Here is a 13,814-nt window from a genome sequence, read left to right on the forward strand (position 1 = left end):
ACTCGCAGTTTGTTGGTAAACCTCCTCCTTAGTAGAAGGCATTCTGGTGGAATTTGCTGAAGATCGGATCAATCTTTCAACAGACTTATGAAGCAATGAGGTTTGTGTATTTGGAGGTACCAATGCGTTGGTATCATTGGCATTTCTTCCGTGTTTTCTATCCCATTTGAATGTTGTCACTGTTTTGTTGCTATCAATAGGATATGATTCTTCGTTTTCAGATCCTGTAAAAGTTTTCAAATTGTGTCTTTTTAGTCAGTGTTTTTGAAAATATCTAGTTTCTAAGGTGTTCACAGGGGTCTGTGTGAGTAATAGGTACTCTAAGTGGGCTCTTTTTTATTAACTTTTTCAGGAAAAAATCTGGTGTCAAAATCCATTGTCTGAATGAACCAGAAATATTTGTGCTCCGTATATTTATGTGTCTCTCGCTCTCCTCTCCAGGCTCTTTATGTTGGGCAGAGCCTGAACCCCTTTCCATATATCCAGGCTGGTTACCCTCCACTTTTAATCATCTTTGTAAGGCCCTAGAAGCCATGTGGTCATGGACTGTAAAATCTAAGGGTTGGGGGGAGCTTATGAGCAGTTTTCCAGTCCCCTTGCTCGGAGGTGCCCCCTCCCAGCATCTCCAGGGCTGCTGGGCCTCACCTGTGTCATAGATCTCTTTCATCTGTGTGCACTGAGGGTCCCAGGGATTCCCCTGAGACACACACCCTCCTCCATCCCATACAGCCCTGTCCTCTGGGAAGTCTGAAAAAGAGAAAAGGAGAAAGGGAAGGTTGTCTCTTGGTCCTTCTCATTTGCGAGACCTTTATTCTCTCCAAATCTCTGTGATTCCCCACCCTCATCTCCCCCCCACCCACCTCGGCCTCCCCTGGAAAGGGCCACCTTGTTTGTTTCACGGTCTAGAAATCAAGCATCAGGGCCTAGTTCACACAGAAGTGAAGCTAGAAGACCAGAGTTTGAGGGGTAAGTTCTTGACGATTTTGAGAGGTTGGGGCAACCTCAAATTTTGCAGCTGTGGGAAAGGGAGCCCTTGCTCAGTTCATGAGTCAGATTTCAAGAAATTAAGCATTTACACGTGACTAAGTCCTTTCCAATGGTGGAATGTGAACACAACTGAGCATGCCATTTCCAGGCCAGCCCAGAAACTTCCCTGGTGGTCCTGATTGCTCTGCCAGTTGGAGGCAGATAGCAAGAAGGCCCAAGAAATAGTGAAGCCCCAGGAAGAAGGAAGCCAGGTCCCTGAAACAACACAACCTGCCGACCAGTAACATCTGCCCTCCTATGGTTACATCAGCAAGAAAAAACCCTTCTACCATGGTTGAGCGATTACACATTTGGGGCATATTTGTTATAGCAGATACAAAAATATCCTAATACAGTAAAGAGCTTTGTTTAACCCTAGAAACAGTTACACTTACTCTAATCATCTTCAAGACACTCAAACCTTTTGTATTAAATAATCTTTTCACCCTTGGGATTTAATGTATTTGTAATATTAAAAAGAATTTGGCTTAATGTGGCAACCTTGTGGTTTCAATCTAAAATATGTAATTGAGGGGTGCCTGGGTGGCTCAGTCAGTTGAGCAGCCGACTTCAGCTCAGGTCATAATCTCATGGTTCCTGGGCTTGAGCCCTGCATCAGGCTCTCTGCTGACAGCTCAGAGCCTGGAGCCTGCTTTGGATTCTGTGTCTCCCTCTCTCTCTGCTCATCCCCTACTCATGCTCTGTCTCTCTGTCTCTCAAAAATAAATAAACATTAAAAATTTAAATAAATAAATGTAATTGAGGGGCGTCTGGGTGGCTCAGCTGGTTAAGCGTCTGACTCTTGGTTTTGGCTCAGGTCATGATCTCACAGTTTGTGAGTTCAAGACCCACACTCGGTGCTGCACTAACAGTGTGGAGCCTGCTTGGGATTCTCTCTCCCTCTCTCTCTCTGTCCCTCCCTTGCTGTCACCCTCTGTCTCTCAAAATCAGTAAATAAATATTAAAAACATCAAATAAAATATATAATTGAATGATCAGTTTAGAATTGTTGTTTTACAAGAAAATCTTGCCAGGATTATAAACAGCATTAGAACATTTAAGGGAATGTAAAATCCACCATATAATAATGTATTAGGCTTGAAGGTTTGAGGGAAGTTTGTAGAAATATATAGTTTAATGTAAACCTTGAAAAGGTTTTGTTTATGAATCAAACAATGGAAGTCTTTAAATAGGAAATGTAATGTATTAATTTTATAAATGTAACTTAAAATGTTTAAAGTAATTTAATTGGCCAAGTATATAAAATAGATTAAACATTCATCAAAGGCCCTTATTAAAAAAAAAAACATTAGCTCTGCTTCTGGGCAAGATGGAGCCTCAGGGATTGGATTAGACCTTCCACCTGAAAGAACACCCACCCTCCAAATAACCCAATAACCATACCGAAAGATCAGAGATAATGATTTTCAATACACTGGATGTCCCTGTAGTCACCCTGGCTTACTGACTTGAGAGGGTTTCCAGCAGATTTCCTAGGTTGAGGAGAGGTATACCAGTGTCTTGAGAGACCAAGGCAGCTAGACTTCACAGGACAGAATTACTGAGAGACAGACTAGCACAGAGGGGTCCCTGGACATCCTCCAAGCCCTGTAATGATCAGAGCTTGTGTCTCAAGAAAATACCCAAGATCCAGGAAACGCCACTGGAAAAGATCAGAAAGAATGAGACCTGACTCTTATGTAGGCATGGGAACAATGCTGTTTCCACCAACCAAACTGGAAAAGCTTATAATTCACACAGGATTGAGCAGAGAAAGAACTCAGGAAGGTCTTGCATCAACCCGTAGGAAATCTAGCACTACACCACTGAGATGTCTCAGGATTCATGTAAGGAATTCTTCTTTTTTTTTTTAATTTCTTTTTGAGAGACAGAGAGAGAGAATGCGAGCAGGGGAGGTTCAGAGAAAGAGGGAAACACAGAATCTGAAGCAGGCTCCAGGCTCTGAGCTAGCTGTCAGCACAGAGCCTGACACGGGGTTTGAACCCACAAACTGTGAGATCAGGACCTGAGCCAAAGGTGGACACTTAACCGACTGAGCCACCCAGGCGCCCCTGTAAGGAATTATTCTTAAAAGAGAGAGAGAGAGAGAGAGAGAGAGAGAGAGAGAGAGAGAGAGAGAAGACTCCACCATGTAGGGGTTAGTGCCACCATGGAGAAGTACCACCACCACTGTCACAAGGCTGGCTTCAATACTGACAAAGCCAACAATATCCTTGAAGAATATATAAACAGAATCTTTGGTGGTGAAGATAATAACCAGAATAATATCAACCAATGGACTGCTGGACTGCAAGCATAGTGGAGCAAACCTTAACATATTTGGCTATGTTGGGAAATGCTAATAAAGACATCGTGATCTGTGCATGGTCCAGAGGAGTGCATATGGCTTCCACACAGCCAGCTTCTGTTTTGGGGGATGCCACATCTGATGGAACTTGTAGTGTAAGATGGGAGAACAGAACCCTGAACTGTATAGTCTATGTTCTCACCATTGCTATTGACCTGACAGACTAACAGTGTTCAGCCAAAGCCATTAACTTAACGATTTTCCAGTGTGTCCTTTCTTTTTATTAAATTTTTTATCTTTATTTTTGAGAGAGAGAGAGAGAGAGAGAGAGAGAGAGAGAGGGAGAGAGAATGTGAGCAGAGGAGGAGCATAGAGAGAGGGAGACACAGAAGCTGAAGCTGGCTCCAGACTCTGAGCTGTCAGAACAGAACCCGACTCAAGGCTCGAACCCACGAACTGCGAGATCATGACCTGAGCTGAAGTTGGACGCTCAACCTACTGAGCCACCCAAGCGCCCCTCCAGTGTGTCTTTTCTAAAAAGAGTAATCTTGGAGGAGCCAAGATGCTGGAAGAGCATGGAAGTCTTTTTTCTGTCACGTGTACATGAAATGCAGCCAGATTAACACTAAACCATCCTGCACACCTAGAAAACTGATTTGAGGATTAACACAACAATCCGCAAAACCTGAACCACAGAACTCAACAGGTATGCAGCACAGAGAGGGGAACTGGGGGAGAGAGGAAACGCGGAGGGCAGGGAGCTGGTTTTGCTTGTGGAGCGAGGATGGAGATGGGGGGAGAGTACAGGAAAAGCACCCTGCACAAAAGCAGCTGGAGAGAAAGTGGGGAAAAGGTGGAAACAGCTGCAGGGACTGAACTAAAAAAGGAGAAAGGAGAGGGTTTAAATTCCATTAAGACTCTATAAACAGGAGGAACAGAGAGTCTGAAACTCCACAGCTCAAATACCTAGTGGTGCTCTGGTGGGAAGGGCGAATTCCCAGGAGAAGAGTGGGTCTGGGAGTCCTCCAGCAACGTGAGATTTTCCATAATCCTGGAAATGCTGCTGCTACACACTCATGTGAACTTTTCCGAGGAGGGCAGGCACCCAGCCACAAGGCTCTGGACATTGGCAGCAGCAAGGTCTCACTAGCATCCCTGGGTGTGGCTGGCACCCAGCCACTGCTCGGTGAGACCCTTCCGCAGAGGATCTGAATTGATCAAAGCCTCAGTCCCTCAGTAGTAAGGGGGTCGGGAAATACAGCCACATCTCAGATAAAACTCAGAAGCCAAGTGCCGCCTGACAACCTGACCCTGTGGTTACAGACAGAAACCGAAGACAAAGGATGGTGCGCAAGGACTGGCGCACCATTCCTGCTCCAGGATAGCACAGAGTTCTGACACTGGACTGGATACCTGAGTGACACAATCGTCACCTTGACAGCACATGGGCATACACCCCTACAGGCACCACAACAATCCCCCCCCTGTAAGCTAAGCAGCGCCATCTAGTGGAGAATGGACCCATTACACTAAGCCCCACCCTACTGGGCCAACCTCACTCTTCAGGAAGCCACAAATCTCTCCACCTGCTTAGTTTATGGACTATAAGTGTGCTTCATAGTTCGACTTCTAGGGGAGAATGATGTAATATCAGTCAAATTTCAGTATGTTCGCTGGCCCCTCTATTCAACTTTCCTTTTTCTCTCTTTTTCTTTCTTTTTCATTTCTTTTCTTTTACTTGAATATAGAAACATAATTTAAAATTTTATTTTTATTTTCAATTTTTATTAAAAATATTTTCCTTTTTTTCAAATAAGTTTTTTACTTTTTGTAAATTTTTCAAATTCTGTTTTACTTCTATCAGTTCAAGTTATTCTATTTCATCGTATCCATTTTCTCAATTTTCAAATTTTTATTTTGTTTTGTTTTGCTTTGTTTTGTTTCTTTTTTCCTTGTTTTTTGTTTTTCCCTTTTTTCCCTCTAATCAATCAAGCTCCTTTCAATAACCAGACCAAAACACACCTAGCATCTGGCATTTATTTGATTTTGTGTGTGTTGTTTTTAATTTTTCAATTTAAAAAATTTCCCCTACTTTCTCTAACCAATCAAGCTCCTTTCAATAACCAGACCAAACACACCTAAGATGTAGTATCATTTATTTGATTTTCCTTTGTGTGAGTTGTTTTCAACTTTTTAATTTAAAAAGTTTTTACCTTTTTAATTCCTTTTCTTCCTTCAATATGATGAAATTAAGGAATTCGCCCCAAAAGAAAAAGCAGGAAGAAACGTCAGTCAGGGACATAACCAACACATATAAGCAAGATGTCTGAACCAGAATATAGAATCATGATGACAAGGTGGGGTCGAAAATAGATTAGAATCCTTCTCTATGGAGATAAAAGAAGTAAAAGCTAGTCAGGATGAAATAAAAAATGCTATAACTGAACTGCAATCTCAAATGGATGCCATGGTGGCAAGGATGGATGAGGCAGAGCAGCAAATCAGCAATATAGAGGACAAAACTTATGGAGAATGTTGAAGCAGAAAAAAAAGAGGGAGAGTAAAGCAAAGAGCATGATTTAAGAATTAGATAAATCAGTTACTCATTAAAAAGGAACAACATCAGAATCATAAGGGTCCTAGAAGTTGAAGAGAGAGAAATAGGGGTAGATGGGTTATATGAGCAAATCATGGCAGAAAACTTTCCTAACCTGGGGGAAGACACAGACATCAAAATCCAGGAAGCACAGAAGACTCCCAAAGGATTCAACAAAAACCAACCATCAACAAGGCATATCATAGTCAAATTCATAAAATACTCAGGCAAGGAAAGAATCATGAAAGCAGCAAAGGGGAAAAAATCCTTAACCTACAAACGAAGACAGATCAGGTTTGCAGCAAACCTATCCACAGAAAATTGGCAGACCAGAAAGTAGTGGCAGGATATATTCAATGTGCTGGATTGGAAAAATATGCAGCCAAGATTTCTTTATCCAGCATGGCTGTCATTCAAAATAGGAGAGAGACAAAGTTTCCCAGACAAACAGAAATTAAAGGAGCTAATGACCACTAAACCAGCCCTGCAAGAAACTTTAAAGGGGACTCTCTAAGGGGAGAAAAGACCAAAAAAAAAAAAAAAAGACCAAAAGCAACAAAGAATAGAAGGGACCAGAGAACACCACCAGAAACTCCAACTCTGCAAGAAACATAATGGCAATAAACTCATAACTTTCAGTGCTCACTCTAAATGTCAATGGACTAAATGCTCCAATCAAAAACATAGGGTGACAGAATGTATAAGAAAATAAGACCCATCTATATGCTGTTTACATGAGACCCACTTTAGACCTAAAGACACCTTCAGATTGAAAGTGAAGAGATGGAGAGCCATCTATCATGCTAATGGTTGCCAAAAGAAAGCCGGAGTAGCCATACTTATTTCAGACAATCTAGACTTTAAAAGGAAAACTGTAACAAGAGATTAAGAAGGACTTTATATCATAATAAGGGGTTTATACAACAAGAAGTCATAACAATTGTAAACATTTATGCTCCAAATGTGAGAGCACCCAAATATATAAATAAATTAATCACAAATATAAAGAAACTCATTGATTATAATATCATAATAGTAGGGGACTTCAACACCACACCCACTTACAGTAATGGACAGATTATCTAAACAGAAAATCAACAAGGAATCATGGCTCTAAATGACTCACTGGGCCAGACGAACTTAACAGATATATTCAGAGCATTTCATCCTAAAGCAGAGGAATATACATTCTTCTCCAGTGCATATAGAGCATTCTCCAGAATAGACCACATACTGGAACACAAATCAGCCCTCAACAAATACAAAAAGATCGAGATCATACCGTGAATATTTTCAGACCACAATGCTATGAAACTTGAAATCAACCACAAGAAAAAAATTGGAAAAATAACAAATACTTGGAGACTAAAGAACACCCGACTAAAGAACGAATGGTCTAACCAAGAAGTTAAGGAGGAAATTAAAAAGTACATGGAATCCAATGAAAATGATAACACCACAACTCAAAATCTCTGAGATGCAGCAAAGGCAGTCATAAGAGGAAAGTGTATAGCAATCCAGACCTTCCTAAAGAAGGAAGAAAGTTCTCAGATACACAACCTAACCTTACACCTCAAAGAGCTGGAAAAATAACAGCAAAAAGAATCCAAAACCAACAGAAGACAGGAAATAATAAAGATTAGAACAGAAATCAATGCTATTGAAACAAACAAACTAACTAACAAAACAGTAGAACAGATCAATGAAATCAGAAACTGGTACTTTAACAAAATTGATAAGCCACTAACCAGTTTGATCAAAATTAAAAAGGAAAGGACCCAAATAAATAAAATCAAGAATGAAAGAGAAATCACAACCAACACAGCAGAAATATAAACAATAGTAAGAGAATATTATGAGCAATCATATGTCAATAAAATGGGCAATCTAGAAGAAATGGACAAATTCCTAGAAACACAAAAGCTACCCAAACTGAAACAGGAAGAAATAGAAATTTTTAACAGACCCATAACCAGTAAACAAATCAAATTAGTAATAAAAAATCTCCCAGAAAACAAGAGTCCAGGGTCATATGGCTTTCCGGGGGAATTCTACCAAACATTTAAGGAAGAGTTAACATCTATTCTCTTGAAGCTGTTCTAAAAAATAGAAATGGAAGGAAAACTTCCAAACTCTTTCTATGAAGCCAGCATTACCTTGATTCCAAAACCAGACAAAGACCCCACTGAAAAAGAACTATAGACCAATCTCCCTGATGAACATGGATGCAAAAATTCTCAACAAGATATTAGCCAACCAGATCCAAAAATACATCAAAAAAATATTCACCACGACCAAGTGAGATTTATACCTGGGGTTCAGGGCTGGTTCAATATCCACGAAACAATCAATGTGATTCATCATATCAATAAAAGAAAGGACAAGAACCACACGATCCTCTCAATAGACCCAGAGAAAGCATTTGATGAAATACAGCATCCTTTCCTGATAAAAGCCCTTAAGAAAGTAGGGATTGAAGGATCATGCCTCGAGATAATAAAAGCCATATATGAAAGACCCAACTCTAATATAATCCTCAATGGGGAAAAACTGAGAGCTTTCCCCCTAAGGTCAGGAGGAAGACAGGGATGCCCACTCTCACCACTGTTATTCAACATAGTATTGGAAGTCTTACCCTCAGCAATCAGACAACACAAAGAATTAAAAGACATCCAAATTGTCCAAGAGGAGGTCAAACTTTCACTCTTCACAGATGACAAGTATTGGCAAAGATGTGGAGAAAAAGGAACCCTCTTGCACTGTTGGTGGGAATGCAAACTTGTGCAACCACTGTGGAAGGCAGTATGGAAGTTCCTCAATAGTTTAAAAATAAAACTAACCTACATTGTTGGTGGGAATGTAAACTGGCACAGCTGCTCTGGAAAACAGTGGGGAGGTTCCTCAAGAAACTATCAATAGAACTCCCCTATGACCCAGCAATAGCACTGCTGGAGATTTACTCAAGGGATACAGAAGTGCTGATGTACCCCCAAGGTTCATAGCAGCACTTTTAACAATAGGAAAATCATGAAAAGAGCCTAAATGTCCATCAGCTGATAAATGGATCAAGAAGATGTGGATTATATATACAATGGAGTACTACATGGCAATGAGAAAATGAAATCTGGCCATTTGAAGCAAAGTGGATGAACCTCGAGGGTGTCATGCTAAGCGAAATAAGTCAGGTGGAGAAGGACAGAAATCATATGTTTGCACTCATAGGTCTAACAGGAGAAACCTAACAGAGGACCATGGGGAGGGGAAGGAGGAAAAAGAGTTAGGGAGAGGTAGGTAGGCAAATCATGAGAGACTCTTGAATACTGAAAACAAACTGAGGGCTGAAAGGGGAGGGGGAAAAGTGAATGGGGGGTGGTAATGGAGGAGGGCACTTGTGGGGAAGAGCACTGGGTGTTATATGGAAACCAACTTGACAAGAAACCATATAAAAAAATAAAACTAGCCTACAATCTAGCAATTGCACTGCTGGGCACTTAACTCTAAACTTACAAAAACACTAATTCAAAAAGGATACATGCACACCCATGTTTATAGCAGCATTATTTACAATAGCCAAATGTCCATCGACAGGTGAATGGACAAAGAAGATGTGTGTGTGTGTGTGTATGTGTGTGTGTATGTGTGTGTGTGTGTGTGTGTGTGTGTGTGTGTGTGTGTGTGTGTGATGGAATATTATTCAGCCATAAAAAATGAAATCTTGCCATTTACAGTGATCTGGATGGAGCTAGAAAGTACCATGCCAAGTGAAATAAGTCAGTCAGAGAAAGACAAATACCATATGATTTAACTCGTCTGTGGAATTTAAGAAACAAAACAAACAAGCAAAGGAAAGAGAGAGACAAAAAACAAGAAACAGACTTTTAACTAGAGAGAAGAAACTGATGGTTACCAAAGGGGAGGTGGATGGAGGAATGGGTGAAATGGGTAAAACAAGAAGAAGAAGAAGAAGAAAAAGAAGAAGAAGAAGAAGAAGAAGAAGAAGAAGAAGAAGAAGAAGAAGAAGGAGAAGGAGAAGGAGAAGGAGAAGGAGAAGGAGAAGGAGAAGGAGAAGGAGAAGGAGAAGGAGAAGGAGAAGGAGAAGGAGAAGGAGAAGGAGAAGGAGAAGGAGAAGGAGAAGGAGAAGGAGAAAAGGAAGGAAGGAAGGAAGGAAGGAAGGAAGGAAGGAAGGGAGGGAAATTTGGGGCCCAGAGACAGACTAACACACAGAGAAGACAATGTGAAGACACACAGGGTGGAGATGGCCAGAGGACTGGCCACAGAACCCCAAGCATGGTCGGCAAGCAGCAGAAGGTAGAAGAGGTGAGGAAGGATTCTCACCAGAGCCATCACACAGAGCATAGCCCTGCTGATACCTTGGTTTCAGGCTTCTGGTCCCCAGAACTGTGAGACAAGAAGTTTCTGTTTTCAGGCACCCTGACTGCGGTACTTCATTACTGCAGCCCCAACTGCTAAACTGATGGGTCAGAGCCATGTAATGGGTTAAACATAGTACCTCCTTTGTAGTTTGGATTTTTACTTCGTGTACACATACTCTCTTTCTTGAAAGAGGGTCTTCCCCTGGCATCTGAGTTATGTGCTCTGGTTTCCCCCTACCCCTCGGCCATTCCTTCCAGGCCTCCCCTGCAGGAGCTGGGCATGCCCTGGGCTGTGCCCTGAGTTCTCCTTATGCTACTGCCTGCTCTTCTTTCCAGGGTGAGCTCATGGCTCTCATACCGCCTGTAGTCTGACAACTCCCATGGGTGTCTCTTGCTCCAGCTCCTCTCAAAGGCAGGCTGAGTCCCATTTCGACTTGGTATCTTCAGGTGATGTTAAATAGACATCCCAGACTTGTCCAAAACAGAACTGATTTCTTTGTTAGGCCCCACTGACAAAGCAGCCTTCCACCAATTGCTGAAGCCCAGACCAGCCGATTCTTTTTCCCTCTCACCCATCCACAGCATCAGCCAGGCCTGCTGGTACTTCCTGCAGAGCGTACCCCGGACATGTCCACTTCTTTCTGTGGCTCCTGAAACCACTGGGTCAGTGCTGCTGTTGACTCTCACCTGGGGTTACTGCCTCAGCCCCCTGCCCCGTCTCCCCACTCCCCACCAATCAGTCCTATATGTTACAGCTGGAGGGATCCCTTCATAACACACACATCAGGTTACGTCTGTGCTTTAACCCCCTTGGGATCTCTGTTAGGAGTTGGATTGTGTCCTCCTCCCCAGATTCATATGGCGAAGGCCTAACCTCTAGTCCCACAGAATGTAACATCTGGAAATAGGATTATTGCAGATGTCATTTGTTAAAATAAGGTCACACTGGAGTAGAGTGGGCCCTGATCCAATATGACTGGTGACGTCATAAGAAGGGAAGTTTGGGGCACCGGGGTGGCTCAGTCCATTAAGCAGCCCACTTCAGCTCAGGTCATGATCTCACCATTCCTGAGCTTGAGCCCTGTGTCAGGCTCTGTACTGACAGCTTGGAGCCTGGAGCCTGTTTCAGATTCTGGGTCTCCTTCTCTCTCTTCCCCTCCCCTGCTTGTGCTCTCTCTTTCTCTCTCTCAAAAATAAATAAGCACTAAAATATTTTTTAAAAAAAGAAGGGAAGTTTGGGGGTCCCTGGGGTAAATGGGCCGGGTTATACTGGGTTTAACCTGTCAGTTAAACATCCTACTCTTGGTTTCAACTCGAGTCATGATCTCACAGTTCATGGGTTCAAACCTTGCATCAGGCTCTATACTGACTGCACAGAAACTATTTGGGATTCTCTCTCTCCCTCCCTCCCTCCCTCCCTCCTTCTCTCTCTCTCTCTCTCTCTCTCTCTCTCTCTCTCTGTGTGTCTCTGTGTCTCTCTGTCTCTCCTTCTCTCTCTCTCTCAATAAGTAAATAAACTTTTAAAAAAGGAGGGAAGTTTGGACACAGAGATGTACGCACAGGGAGATGAAGGCCGAGATCATGGTGACATGCCTGCAAGCCAAGGAATGTCGATTGCCACAGCTACCAGCTGCCAGGGGAGAGGCCCGGAACAGATCTTTCCTTCCCCACCACCTTCAGAAGGAGCATGGCCCTGCCGACACCTCAGTTTTGGACTTTTGATCTCCAGAATTGTGAGACAAGAAATTCCATTGTTCTAAGCCACTCGGTTTGTGCTAATTTGTTATGGTGGCCCTGAAAGGGAAACTCTGTCTGGTCACCTGTGGTTGTAGCAGTGGGTTCAAGGAGAAAGAAGTCAGTGGTGACCGCAGGAAGGTTCCTCAGCTTTGTTGATGGAGGCAAGGGGGAGGGTAGCCTCTGGAGTGACTTCCTCAGGAAGAGGATGGCAGCAGGAGGGTGGTAAGGACATGGGGGGGGCAAAAACACTCAGGAAGGGAAGGGGAAGGGGGCAAGAGGACAAAAGGAGATGACTGGGCACCCAGGCCTTGGACACATCTGTGCTAGAGATGGGAGGTAAGAGTCACTTGCCAAGGATGGACAAGGCTGGATTGGGCCCAGGACATTGTGTTTTGCTGACAAGCAATATAATGGGGTGTGCTGGAAGGAGGGGCCTGGAGGCCAGGAGAAAGGGTGCCCGTCGGGAATAGCCAGGTGAAGGCTGCCAGGTTCCTCCTCGAGGCCCACGCCCCACTCAGGCGTCCCTAGCCCAGGAGCCTGAGAAGGCATGTGGCTCTGGGTCCCCAGAAAGGACACATGGGAGAGTCAGAGGCCATTCAAGTCTGGCCAGGGCTCTACCAACTGATGCCGGGCCCAGAGAGGGCACCACAGAATCCCAGAGAGTCTTCAAGGCTCCATTTCACTGAGAGGGGAGACTAGGATGAGAGATGCAATGAGCCACAGGGTGCAGAATGTGGGAGAGGCCAAGGGGTAGGGGGAGGAGGAAAAGAAGAAGGGGGAGAGAGAGAGAGAGAAAGAGGAGGGAGGGGCCAGATAGAAGGAACAGAGAACAGAGAGGGGAGGGCAGAGGAGTGGAAGAATGAGAAGGAGCTGGAAACATCTTCCCCACCTACGGCCCATCATAGTGCCTAAAATGCCACTATTGGAGGTAAGTCACTAAGAATCCGGACCGCATAGACAGTGCCTGAGAAGAGGGTGTCATTCTCAGTACTAATAAGGTGGCAGTTCCGGGTGTCGTCACATTGGGAGTCCGTGCCAAGTGATGGCATGGTTCAGGTCAGTGAAACGGCCAAGCCAAGCCACTGCCCCACCCTGTCAGGGGTGGGGGGGCAAATTTTGGCCCCCCTGCTTCCCTCCATCCTCTTCATTTGCCAGTCAGCCCGCAGGTAGACCTCCAGACAACGTCCTGCCTTCTTTGTGTGGGTTTGGGCCAAGGGGGTCCCAGGCCTCAAGATTACATTTACGGGTACTTTCTTCCTCTCCCCCACCCCATTCCCTCTTTGAAGAAGAGCTGCCCAAGGCCTGGGGCCAGGGCACCAGGAGCCCCCACTGCCCCCGGTGTTTTGAGCTCAGAGCAAGACACAGTCCAGGACATGGCAGTCTGAATGACATCTACAAGGACCAGCATAAGTCCCCCACTTTTGCCTCCACGACCCCTTCCCACCACACCCAAGCCATCCCAGGAGCAGGTCTCAAGGGAGTGAGAATCTGAGGCCCGCAGTTTCGTTTCTGCCTTTTCTCCTCCCTCTCTCTCTGGGGACAAGTGAGTAGCAGAGGGAACCCCTGAAAGGTCAGACCAGAAACCCTTGTCATCCTCTGCTAACCCAAGCTCAGTCCTCCTGGCCATGGAACCCCTAGAGGGCCCAACCCTTGTCCTTTAGGGGAAGACACTGAGGCCAGAGATGAACTGAGCTGCCTCATGGCGCACAGTTGTTTCACCGAATTTTTAGGATCTGGGGCTCCCAAAACCCCATCTTGTGCCCATTTGGCTACA

The 13,814-nt window shown here is 44.1% G+C and overlaps 1 pseudogene; it reads left to right on the forward strand.

Annotated features, from left to right (window-relative positions):
• Positions 1 to 3,196: 3,196 nt before the first annotated feature.
• Positions 3,197 to 3,561, forward strand: LOC115297544 (annotated as a pseudogene).
• The last annotated feature ends 10,253 nt before the right edge of the window (positions 3,562 to 13,814 follow it).

Source organism: Suricata suricatta, chromosome 8 (genome assembly GCF_006229205.1).
Source record: "Suricata suricatta isolate VVHF042 chromosome 8, meerkat_22Aug2017_6uvM2_HiC, whole genome shotgun sequence".
In the NCBI taxonomy this organism is placed as follows: Eukaryota; Metazoa; Chordata; class Mammalia; order Carnivora; family Herpestidae; genus Suricata; species Suricata suricatta.